At 48.0% G+C, this 12,389-nt stretch overlaps 1 protein-coding gene across 2 annotated transcripts in view; it reads right to left on the bottom strand.

Moving 5' to 3' along the window:
• CREB1 (cAMP responsive element binding protein 1) overlaps nt 1-10,080 on the bottom strand; it is a 30,658-nt gene extending 20,578 nt beyond the window's left edge. For both annotated transcript variants that reach the window (XM_030454354.1, XM_030454355.1), the window contains exon 1: nt 9,854-10,080. The gene's annotated coding sequence lies outside the window, so the exon portion shown is untranslated. The remainder of the gene's footprint in view (nt 1-9,853) is intronic.
• Nucleotides 10,081-12,389: the final 2,309 nt, after the last annotated feature.

The raw sequence follows: 12,389 nt of genomic DNA, 5'->3' as shown, positions 1-12,389 counted from the left end.
CAAACAAACAAAACCCAAACCTTTTCCTATTTAAAATGTAATACCTTATCTAATAGTTGGAACGAATTTAACAAATAGTTACAAAGAGTAACAATGAAAAGTGAACAAATGCCAACTCCACTGTCTTATCCCCTCCCAATTTAGAAATTCACCCAAAACACTGCCAAGCTTCACTGAGACAAAGCAAAATGTCAAAAACAAATACCCAGGAAATCATTGGATTACTATTATTATTATTATTGGAAATATAACCTATGAATGTGTTCTATTTACAAATGCCCTGTCCTCATACTGAATGCAAATGATTAAAGTCTGTGATCCTTCATGTGTGGCAGAATTGTGATAACAAATTATAAGCACTGTTAGCACAAAAAAACCCCAAAGATGCCTGCAAACTGAATTTTAGAGAAACCAGATGTTTCAGGATGGGCTGGGCAGTGTAGACAATCTATTCACAAAGCCCTTGTGAGCAGGTGCTTGTTCCTGAGAATTCAGCACATCTTGTCATCCTTACCCATCTGGTACCAGTGTCACATTTGTGCAGTGCATTTATACACAGACTGAGAGTGCTTTACTACAGCTCACCACCTTTTCTGTGGCACTATTCTTAGAGCATTAAAAGCACCTAATTTGGAACCTGATTTCTCATAGTACCTACTAATGGCAGGAAGCAGCTTTCCTTTCATAAAAACAGAACCATGTGAGCTGTCAAAACACCTCTTTTCTCCCCGTGCCCACTGGAAGCACTGTGGCTCACTTGGCAATGCCCAGCTGCTGGTTGCTTAATAAAAATTATGGCAGCAGTGTATGCAAGATTTGCAACCTTTAAACATCCCAGCTCAGAGGCACCAGCTGGAGAAACTGCTGCAACCCCAAACCCGTGGCAGCCTGTGGCTCTGGAGGGAGAGACTCAACACACCTTGGCTTTAAAGGAATGGTTATCTCCAAGGTGGGGAAATAACTGCTGGCACTTGTCCTCAGCAAACAGCTACAGGAGGGATATGACTGCTGCCCAGAGCTCTTCTTCCTAGAGAGTGAAGGGCTGAGGGTGTTAAGATGAGGGTATTTAATAGCAGTGCCTCCTGCACAGCCTCTGCTCTGTGTATGTGCCCCATCACTGGCTCCATGACAAATGTTAAAAGCTACTTTGAAATCATACAGATCACCTAGCTCTATTTTGGTGCTCAGAGCAAATGAGATGCAAATTGTTAAAAAGTAGAACCCAGAGCACTACACAGCCTGGCATCAGGCTGGTTAATCAGAGTGCTCCAAGCACAAGGGCCAAGAACACAACCTGTAGTAATCTTACACCTGGGAGAGAGGAAGGAATCACCTGTGGAAGCATATGCAGGAATGTGAGCAAGACAGATGACCATATAAACACGTTTATTATTACCTGAAATCTTTCCACTTCCAAGTAATTTGCCTCCAGACTCTGTTAATTTGACAGTGTGAAAATGTTAAGACACATCACATTTATCAGAACAGCATACTCCAGGGCTGGACTGAAGTTTCCTAGAGACTACACTGATTAAGGATGACATTCTAATGCAATATGAATGTAAATTTATATTCTGAAACTCAAGCTTCTGGAGAGTCCCAGAAATTACAGGGATCTCACTGTGAACAAAGTAAATGTCTCCTTTCCCACCCAATTATGAAGGAGGGCAACTGTAAACTATACAAAGTTGTTTGATCTAAAACATGGAACCAGTATCTGATCTTCACCATCCATTTGTTTTGTTCATGTAAAAATTAAAAACCAAAACCAAACAAAAAACAAAGCCAAAAAGCAAACCAAACAAACCCAAAAAGCTTTAAGGTTTGAATTCTGCAGAGTGAAAAGGCAGTCCCAAAGTGGCACAGCTCACACTTGTTCTCACATCATTCTTCTGTCTCTCAGAATTTTCAGATCAGGTAAGAAACTCTGGGCAAGCATGAAGTTTCAGGTATTCCCAGCAGCACAGTTAAACTTGACAGGAGAATTTTAGACAGAATTTGTGCCTGTGCTGCAATTTGTGTCTATCAGCCAGAAGGGACATCTCCACTGCTAATGTTTCTAATCCACTCCTAAATGTCAGTGGCTGAAGGATTAATTCATTAAAAAATGCCACTTCACTTCATGTATTTACTCTGCAAGCTTTGCAGGCATAAACTGTTAGAACAAACACTGCTCATCCTGCTGGATGCTTGGAGCACATGTGGCATCTCTAGAGTTAACCCAAGGCACAGGAGCATGAAGTTATATTATTTGGTAAATACTGGAAAGACTTGTGTAAAAAAATAACACTTCTAATGAGTCCAGAAAGAAAACACAACAAAAGGGATGTTTCAGACCAATACTTTCCACTCTTTTATTAATAGATTACCTTTAAAACTGGTCATCTGAAAGTGAGATGGACTTAATTATTTATACAAAGTTGATAATTACTTACCAGATATAAAGTCAAATGTCTGAAACAAATCCAAAATTACCTGTTCAAGCAACATACTCTTTGCTATGATTTAATACCTTTGTTTCTTTTCAGGCAGTATAGGCTATTTTTTACTTCAATGCCCTCAAGTAAGTGAAAACTTTTGAATTCTTTCTGCAGATGAGTGCTACAGTAGGGTATGCACAAAAAAACCAGCACTTCCTGACAAACCTTGCCCCTTTTCCAACTTCTGAATGCATCCTATTCACGAAATTTCCTGCAACATTAAGCCCAGGACATTTGGAGCTTAAACCACAACTTAGACTTGGAAATATTTTGAATCCTAAAATTGCTCTGGTGTTGCTAGTTATATTGAAATAATTGTGGGTTGGTGAATTAGCACTAGCCTTGAAGCAATGGGAGAAAGATTATCTTGCTTAGTGAACCAGAAGTAAATCTGTGACCCACCCTCTCCCTAAAAAAAAAATCAAACAAAAAATACCTGAAAGGAAAACGTAATGAAATTTGTGGTAAAAAATCAGACAAGTGGATTCTGGCCCATTTTTTCATGCATTTTTACATTTGCCTGGACAGTGCAGGAGAGCTGCTGGAATGATGTGCCTGCCAGGCAGATTGACTCTGCAAAACTATTGCCCCCAGAACAGAGAATCATTTACCCTGGTTCTCAGATACTGAGCCAGAGTTTCAGAGCTGCATTACCTGTGGGTAACACAGCCATCTCGATGGAACAGAGATGTGACTTGCTGGTAATGCTGAAGGTCAGAACAATCACCCTGACCAAGCAAGAGGAACCAGGAAGGGGCAGAGAAAGCAACACAACCTCTGTTCTGCCTCAGGGAGGCCAAGGGAAGTGAAAGGAAATCATCTGTATTCTGTCACTTGGGTGGTTCCTGCTTGACCAACAACTCTGCTTGAGAGGGGGAGGCTGGAAAGAGGATGATTATTTTTTATACAGCCAATAGGAGCTCTCTGAGGGCTGGGCAGGGACACGTGTTCTCCAAGCAGCCCCATCACTGCCACAGAAGTGACTTGCAGCAGGTCACATCCTTCACCCAGCCCAGGATAATGTGCCCTGGTTATGCACTCCACATTAACCTAATGCTACAGCTTCCCTCCTAGTAGCTGAAATTACTATTTTAAACTCAGGATGACAGGGCCAAGGCATTCAGCAGTTCATAGCAGCAGTGAAACCAAAGCAAGCTCACTGCCCAGCTGCCTTGGGCCACCTGACAGGATTTACACCAAGGTGTTGGACCTGGACTCCTTCTGGAGCTTGGTCTTGCAACCCAACCTCAATTATTAAAAAGAAATTCTCCTGATCTGACTGGGCTCCTCATATGGAAAGGGACCAAGACCTCATGGGAAGACTGAAACTGATCAAGAGTTCAACCACACAGGTGTCACCACCAGGCTTTCAAGAGAAGGCAACTCTCCTCTTGTTTTCTCTTCTTCAACTGGGACACCTTCTGTGGTCAGGCTTTCCTAGCTGCAAAGACAAACAGAGGTGGCCCTGATCACCATGGACAGAGCCTGGCTCTTCCTTCTTTTCTCTGGGAATCACGGGTGTGCTGCAGTTCCCCCAGATGGGTCTCCTGACCCAGCTCTCTGCTGCTGAAGGGAGAAGGTTGTGGGTGCTCAGCCTCCTCTCCCTGCAGCCCTCCTGAGCACCTCAGTCACCAGCCAAGCTAACTCAGGCATGCAGGAGGAAAATAACCTGACAAAAAAAAAAGCAGGGCTTATTCCTGAGTTAGTGATTTCAACTGGCTGATGAGGTTTTACACACAGCATAAGGCACGGTGAGGACCACACACCACATTTCTGTGCACACCACCCTCCTTCACATCTTCCCTTCTCCAGTATCTCCTGGAGTTTTCCCAGGATCTCCCTATCAGCCCAAAAGAGAAAAATTTGGATGAGCTGCACAAAGAGGTGCACAGGTTCTACTTGTATCATTTTTCTCAAGAGAAAGTTCTCTACAAACCACAAAGGCAGGAATTTACACACCCTGCTCATGCTGCTGGCCACTTGGAGGAATGGACAGACACCGGCAGAGTTTGAGGCCAGGCCAGCTACCCAGAGCCAGAGGAAGAATCTCCAGAAAAAGGGAAGAAAGCAATGGTTCCCACCCATAACTCCAGGGGGTGTATCAGATCATCTGGGTGAGAATTCACACTCAGCCCCAAAGAAAGGTGTGAGGGAAAGCAAAGGCTGATTGGTATTTGAATAGCAGGAGAGGAAGAGAGAAGATTTAGGGCAGTGTCTGACAGAGGAATGAATGTAACATAGGAGCCAAAACTTCACAGGAGGTTCTGGAGTTGCTGGAGAGATGATTAACAACCCTGCAGCACAGAGCTGGAGAGAACTGGGAAAGAAATTGGAACAAAGCATGTGAGAACAGGACTGAGGAGGTCAACACAATAGGTGTTAAAAACCAACAACCCACACAAAAGGTGTTTAAACAGGATGTATGCATGATAATAAAGTCGGGGATCAGCTGCTGCTTATGTTCATTTGCTCATATTTAGCACATTAAGAACTTAAACTTAACTAAATGTTCCTGTGCTGCAGCAAGAGCCCCAAAGGGATCTATGCTGTTCAGCTTGGTTATAAACACAGCAAGAATTTAAGATTCTACATAGGCTGCATCTTCTCCTTTAGCAGCACTGCTGCCCTGACCTTCTTGCTCCTTCCAGCCCCATCCCTTCCCCTGATTACACTGGTACAGGTGCAAAAACACCAAGCTCCCCACATCTCACTCTGTTGGATCATTTCCCTGGCCAGGGTTCCCATGCAATAGTGCCCGTGCCATGGAAAAGACATGAAGAAATCACCAGACATGGGGGCTGCCTCAGCATCACTGTCAAAAGAAATATATGTGGACATATGGTTTTAATCCATCAGGAAAGCAGGTATACTTCAGAAACTCCTTCAGGCTGACAATTTGGGGACTTTTTTTTTTTTTTTTTGTTAGTCTGCTCATAAAAATAAATAAATAAATAAATAAAAAGAACCTGCTCTTTTCTAAGTTTAGAAAGCTATCTGACAGAGTTTCTGCCAGAAGAGGAAAATCCAACCGGCCTTACAGTTCTTCCAAATGGGGGAAAAAAAGCTTTGCCAATAACATCACTGCCCAAAGAAGCTACTGCTGAAAGGAGGTTGTAACCGGGTGGACGTTGGTCTCTTTTGCCAGACGACTTTCAACAAGACAAGAGGGCAGGGTCTTAAGTTGTGCCAGGGGAAATTTAGGTTGGATATTAGAATTTCTTTACGGAGAGAGTGATTAGACATTGGAATGGGCTGCCCAGGGAAGTAGTGGATTCTCCGTGTCTGGAGATATTTCAAAAGAGCCTGGATGTGGCACTCAGTGCCATGGTCTAGCAACCGCAACGGTGGTTCAAGGGTTGGACTCGATGATCTCTGAGGTCCCTTCCAACCCAGCCAATTCTATGATTCTATGATTCTATGATTCTAAGACAAAGACCATCAAAGATTTTTACACATTACTTGAACTCTCCCCCCAAAAAGCTTGCAAACATCTAGGGTAGGCTTTTTTTTTTCCTGTGTCTTGCATTAAAGTAGTTTTGAAATAATTAATTATAAGGCTTCCTCTGAGGCTTTGTCAAAGCTAGCTTGTATTGTCCTGGCTTGGAAGCTAACAGAAAAGTAATGAAAACCGGAACACCAGTCAGCAGGGCTCTCCCTGGAACTATTTTTGGAACTATTTTTCCATCTTTCATCTAATGGGCTTGATTTATGACAAACACCCAAGCTCACAATACTCTCAGGAGAAAAACAGGTATGCTTACTTTTTAAGTGGTAAAAGAAACCCTGCACCTTTGCACTCTGCTCAAAATCAGAGAGCTCCTAGCCAGCATCACAGCTGCTTCAAACTCAAATGTAGGTATATATGTTTTACCCATGTATAAAACTGATACAGGCATCCAAACAGGAACACATTGCCTCCAAATTCTATACCCTCTCCACTTTTAAGTGGTTCTTCCACCACCCACAGTTTTCTGTTCTCTCCAGTTCACACAGGATATTAAACGCTGCACGGACATGAAAAAAAAAAAGCAGCAGCATGAAATGAGAAAATACTTATCTGTTTCAAATGCTTTTTTACCTAAAAGACCAACCAGGCCCTGGCACATTTCATCTCCTGCACAGCTGGCAAGGCTGTTTTAGAACGTGGAAAAATGGAAGGTGTCACATTTGTTCTCACTCACCTTTTTTATCTGCAGTACAAGCAAAAAAAGTTCTGAAGAATAAAGCCTGATGCTGGGAGATCTACAATGATCACTAACTAGAGAGGGCTTAGGTTTTCTTCACCACCATGAAGCACAACTGCACAGATCACAGGTAAGTTTTTGGAATTTTGATTGGCAGTTTTTGATTCAGGGAAAAAAAATCACTGCCTTGTCAGGAAACCTCAGGTATATGCAGGTAGGGAGAGCTTCACCAGGGTTGTTGTGTAGATGAGGACTGCTGCCATGTCCCACCAAACTAACTTTAGACTAGGGGCAGAGAGCCAGCACTGCCTTCTCACTGCACAAAAGCCCTGAGAAGTGTGGCATGACCTCCTCTTGCCTCCAGAGATCCCAAAACCCAGGTGAGGTGTGAACGTCCCGTTTGTCTGGCAGGGGTGTCAGCAGCATTCCTGGTCAGGGCCTTGCCTGCTATATAAATCTGCACCTACAGCACTGCAGCTACACCTGGGCAGGAGGAGGCTGTTTGCTCCAGGGTAAGGATCAGAAACTACAGAATATATTACATTGGACACCAGTCCCAGCAATAACTGTGCTGGTGCAGGCTTCCAGGAAACAGACACATTGATGCCCTGACAGCGTAAATGAGATGCTTCTCAGTCTTCTGTATCACCAGCCCCCTCTCCCTTTTCAGACCTTGGGTTTGTTTTTTTCCCTTCACCCTGGGTAGCAGACACCCTCATCACCAAAAATATGGGAACAACAACAACAAAAAAAAAGGTATGGATGAGATGCAGATCATTTATTACGGATCCAGACATAAAGCTAAGAGTACTAACCTAAACACTGACATCCTACAGAAAACATTACTGCAGTTAATGATGAAGAATAATGCATACGCAGAATAATGCAGAAATTATTAGACTCTCATTTCCTACGTGCAAAAACTTAATTTTAGGTCACCTGTAAGTGATGCTTAGCACACACACAACCAACTCTGTGCTCCCTTTTCTCTCTGATCTGTGAGGACACAAAGGTGGTGAGGAAACGCAGACATCTGTGTTAGAAAGTATGAATCCTAGAACTTCCCACACAATTATGAAATAAAATGAAACAGGAAGTTGTGTTTCTAAGGCTACAAAAGAACAAGCAAGAATCTGGTGTCAGATTTTTGTATTTAAAAATGAAGTGCACGTTCCATCAAGGCAAGAATGAATGAAGTGCACCAAGCACTATGCTTTATCTCCATCAGCAGCCACACTGCTTACTGAAGTCCTCAGGTGTCTAATCATCAATTACAACTCCTGAAACCCTCTTCTCATGTTGGCAGCATTCAGTGTGAAGAGATGTACAGCACTTCTGGCTTTCATTTCAAAGGAAGTGTTGGGAGTGACAGAGGACAGAAGCTCAGCACCCAAGCAATGACAGCCCTGCCTACACACGTGACTCACAAATACCCATCTTGAATTAAAACTTAAGTGACTTCATATTTTGCTGTAAAAATCCACGTTTCTTGGTACAGGGAGAGACAGAGATTAGTACATGCAAGCAGAACCTCAAAATCCCTGTGTTGTGAAATGCAGTGGTTGTTGGTGACACTGGGACTGACAGAGACATCTGACAAGGCTCTAGTCCTTTATTTAAGGAATGGGAAACTCGTTTCTAATCCCAGAAAAAAAATATTTGATGACAGGTGTTATTACAGAAGCAGATTGTGTGCAGGCCTTTCAATATTCAGGAGAGATCAGAAAACAAAAAAAAGAATGCTTTAAAAAAAATATCAGAAAGCAACAACTCAAACAGCACTTTTGGGGGAAGAAAAGTCATATGACCCAATGTCCTGGTTTGGGCCAGGGCAGAGCCAATTCTCTGTCTTGTAATTTTGCTTTCAGCCAAGTCTCTCATCAGCCGTGACACCTATACACTTTTTTTTGATCCTTGTATACACTTGAGAGGCGTAACCACCTCTGGTTAAAGTAAGTTTTTAAGAAGCTTTCTTTTGCCTATTACTGTAGAGAAAAACGCAGATATATCCAGTTTGGAAAGCAGAAATGAAGTCAACATAACGCCTTGTGTTCTAAGCAACGAACCGGGACAAGAACCCCAGAGCTGCAGCCCGGGCCAGGCTGTTGTGGGGCGGCAAAGCCCGCGGAGCTGACATTTGCTCCGAGGGCAGGGACGGAGGTGACATCCTGCTGGCTGCTGCGGAGAAACCGGCACCAGCAGCTCCCAACCCGAGACTGACCGGCACGGGACGGGCTCAAGTTCACTTCGGGTTAAAAATACTCCCGGGAGAGGCAGCAGCCGAAGGGAACGGAGTGGCTGCGAGGTAACCTGCGCGGGGGGCTCCGCGCCCTTCCCGCATCTCCCCGCTGCTGGGTGACAGAACCCCCCGCACCGCGGCCGTGCCCCGGCTGAGGGGAAACCACCGGACCCGGCTGCGGCTTCTTCCGTGCACATGTTTTGTTTAAAAAATATTAAAAAAACCCCAAACAAAACACAACCAAAAGAAACAAAAAAACAACCAAAAAAGCCTCCTCGTTATAGACCCTAGGAGCGGGACACCCCCCACGTACTGGCTTCCACCACGGCAAAGAGTTCGTTCTTTCGTTTGTTTGTTTATTTATTTGGTACAGCGCACTCGGGGCTCCGGGAGGGCCGGACCGGCAGGAGGGCTGCCCGCCCCGCCAAACCCGCGTCCCCGGAGCCCTGCCGGAGCCCCGCAGCAGTCGAGGCCGGCGGGCAGCGCCGAGGGCAGGACGAGGGGCGGCGGGGAAGCCGGCGGCGGGCCCGGGGGGCGGCGCGGGGAGGGGGCGCGGGTGGGTGCGCGGCCGCTCCCCCCCCCTCGTCGTCTTCCTCCTCCTCCTCCTCCTCCACCGCCGCCGCCACCTCCTCCAGGGGCCGGGGGCCGCGGTTCCCCTTCCCCGCCGCGGTGAGCGCCGCCGCTGGCTGCCGCCAGAGTCGCCGCCGCCGCCGGGCCGTGTCGGCCGCCGCCGGGGCCGGCTCCCATCCGCCATTATCCTTTGTTCGCGGCGCGGCGGCGGCGGGGATGTTGCAGGGCTCGGCTCCATCTTTAAAGCGGGCGCCCCTCCCGCGGGCGGTGCAAGGCCGGGCCCCCGCGTCCTGCCGCCCGGAGGCTCCCCTGGTCCCCGCCGGGCTCCATTTCCTTCCCTCCCCCCCGCCCCTGTTTGCTGGGCGCCGTCCTCCTCTTACCGGTTACCAGGCTGCTCCGTCACTGCTTTCGTTCGCGCCTAGGATCTCGCCGCAGTTTTATTCTCTCCCCCACGTAACACACCGCGTCAAACTACACCTCCGCCGCGTCACTCACACACACACAGGCGCTCCCAGCCCGGCGACAGGCAGGCAGCGGCCGACTGAGGAGCGCCAGCCAGGGAGCAAGCGCCGAGCGCGCCGCGGCCCGCACGGAAAACGCCGAGCGCTCACGGAAAACGCCGAGCGCCCAGCAGGCGGCGGGAACGGCCGAGCGCGCCGCTGGCCCCCCCCGGAAAGAGCCGAGCGGCCGCGGAAACGAACGAAGAGCCCCGGAGGGAAGGCGGAAAGAGCCGAGCGGACGCGGAGAGGCGCGAACGGCGTTTCCGCCCGCGGCGGCCAGAGATGGGGAAAGGGGACGGGGATGGGGGCGGAAAAAAGGGGGACGCGCCCCGCTTCGCACTCCCCTGTCCCTGCCGGGCGGCCGAACGCTGATGGAAAGGGACAGGCGCGGCCCGACCTTCCCGCTGAGGGTGCCCCGAGTTCTTACACACGCACATACACAGGCACCTCAGGGGACCCCCGGCTCTGTGGAGCTCCCATCCTTCCTGCTCCTCCTCTGGACCTTCCTCTGCTTCTCGCTGTTCCCTCTGGGCGGCGAGTCCCGTCCTGTTCCTTGTCCTCTCCGGCCCGGTGGCCAAGCAGTCATGGTGGCCCAAAACCATAGGCACAAGCTGCGTGCTGCTCTGTCGTGACAGGAAAAGCTCCGTAAAAGCCCCCAGCCCTGAGCAGTGAGCGTCCAGCGGGGCTGCAGGACTGTCCCCCTGGGGCTGCAGAGACTGTCCCCTCTGGAAGGGGCTGCAGGGACTGTCCCCTTGGGGCTGTCCCCTCTGGAAAGGGGTGCAGGGACTGTCCCCTTGGGGCTGTCCCCTCTGGAAAGGGGTGCAGGGACTGTCCCCTTGGGGCTGCAGGGTCTGTACCCTCTGGGAAGGGCATCAGAGCTGTCACACCAACATTTCCAGAGCTGAGGCGGCCGCTTCAGCCCATGGCAGCAGCAGCTCAGGAGGGACAGGCTGGGTCGGGGCTGTGTCCTCTCAGAGAAAAGGAGCAGCCACCTGCTGTGGCCCTCAAACTCATTTTCGGTGACAGGGTTTGAAACGCTGGACAGAGGCACTTTTTCTGGGAAAGGTTTTTCAGATTGTTGGTGCCACCCGAGAGCGGGAAAGGGGCCAGCGGATGGGCCCAGTCCTGTCTTCTCTGCTTCACAACCATACCTGGATTCATCACATCTCATACACTTACAAAAAAATGAAAATCCTGAGCCACAGCTGGGTAAAAGCTACACCTGGCCTCGGAGAAAACGATTTTCCTTTCACAAAACCTGAAGATGGCACTACATAACAAGATTTGAAGCTCCAGCTCTGGCACAGCCACATCGGACACTGGTGTGCTCTTTGAATTACTTTCGCTCTCGTCAGCTCTTGTTTTCTCAAGCAGGCTGAACTTATTTTACCAACCTTAAAGTTAGTTTCATCTAACTCTATCAAAAATTACAAGAGACGCAACAGAGAGCAAACCAAGATGTGCTGAGGGATCCTGAGATCAAAGCATGAGGGCTCAGCATTGGTGCTCCTCTCAGGAGGAGAAAAGTACTTTCTGTGAGGAAATACTTCTAATAAGCAGAACGAATGTAGTCATCTGAGTGCCTCTTGGGTGGCTCATGGATTTCTTTCTCTCTTCTCCACTGAAAGTCTGTCAGATAAGTGAGGAGTTCGCAGAAGCCATCCTGCAGTGGCCGCTGCTCCTGTGCCACCCAGTTTGGGCCCCCATAGAACAGGTAACTCCAGGGACCAACTTATCTCAGGCTAAAAGGGATGCCTGGGGAGACCACATGCCTGAAGTGATTGGAGATGACACCCAGTTTTATGTGTCTTTGGTTTCTTCATCTCCTGTCCCCCCGCCTGAGGCTTAGACCTCAGGGTAGGAGTGTGGCTTCAGCCCTGACTCACAAGGGGTCAGTGGCAGGGCTGGGTGAACTTCTGTGAAGCCTTGTGATGGCTCTATCCCACATTCCTTCTTCCCTTACAGCTTTTCTGCTTTTATTTGGTTTGTTTGTTTTTTTTCTTCTCATCAGATCTGAGCAAAATCAGGACACTAAGCAAAGCCAGAACTTCTTTGGGAGTGGGAGTGAAAGTCTGAGCTGCAAAACCCCCTTACCCTCCCGAACATCTTTGTGTTCCTTTTATCCCTGCCTGCTGAGGACCCTGTAGGAGATGGGATAGGAATGGTGTGCCAGTCAGCCACACAGTCCAACAGGGAGAGGCTGGCTTGGGGAGCATACTGGAAAGCTCAGCACTTTTCTTCTTCAGCAGCAAAATTTTGCTCAATGATGAGTGAAACGCACCAAGATTAATTACTTTCCTTACACTCAAGACTCCGAGGCAAATTCATCAGCTTTGCAGCTTCCAGGTGGGTTATCCTGAGCAGTGGACTCCTTGCACACAGCATCATGTAGGTTGATTGCCTGTGGCCCAGGGTT

The sequence above is a fragment of the Calypte anna genome, chromosome 7 (assembly GCF_003957555.1).
Source record: "Calypte anna isolate BGI_N300 chromosome 7, bCalAnn1_v1.p, whole genome shotgun sequence".
Classification (NCBI taxonomy): domain Eukaryota; kingdom Metazoa; phylum Chordata; class Aves; order Apodiformes; family Trochilidae; genus Calypte; species Calypte anna.
The sequence above is the reverse complement of the archived record's forward strand: the minus strand, read 5'-3'. Positions and strand labels throughout refer to the sequence as shown.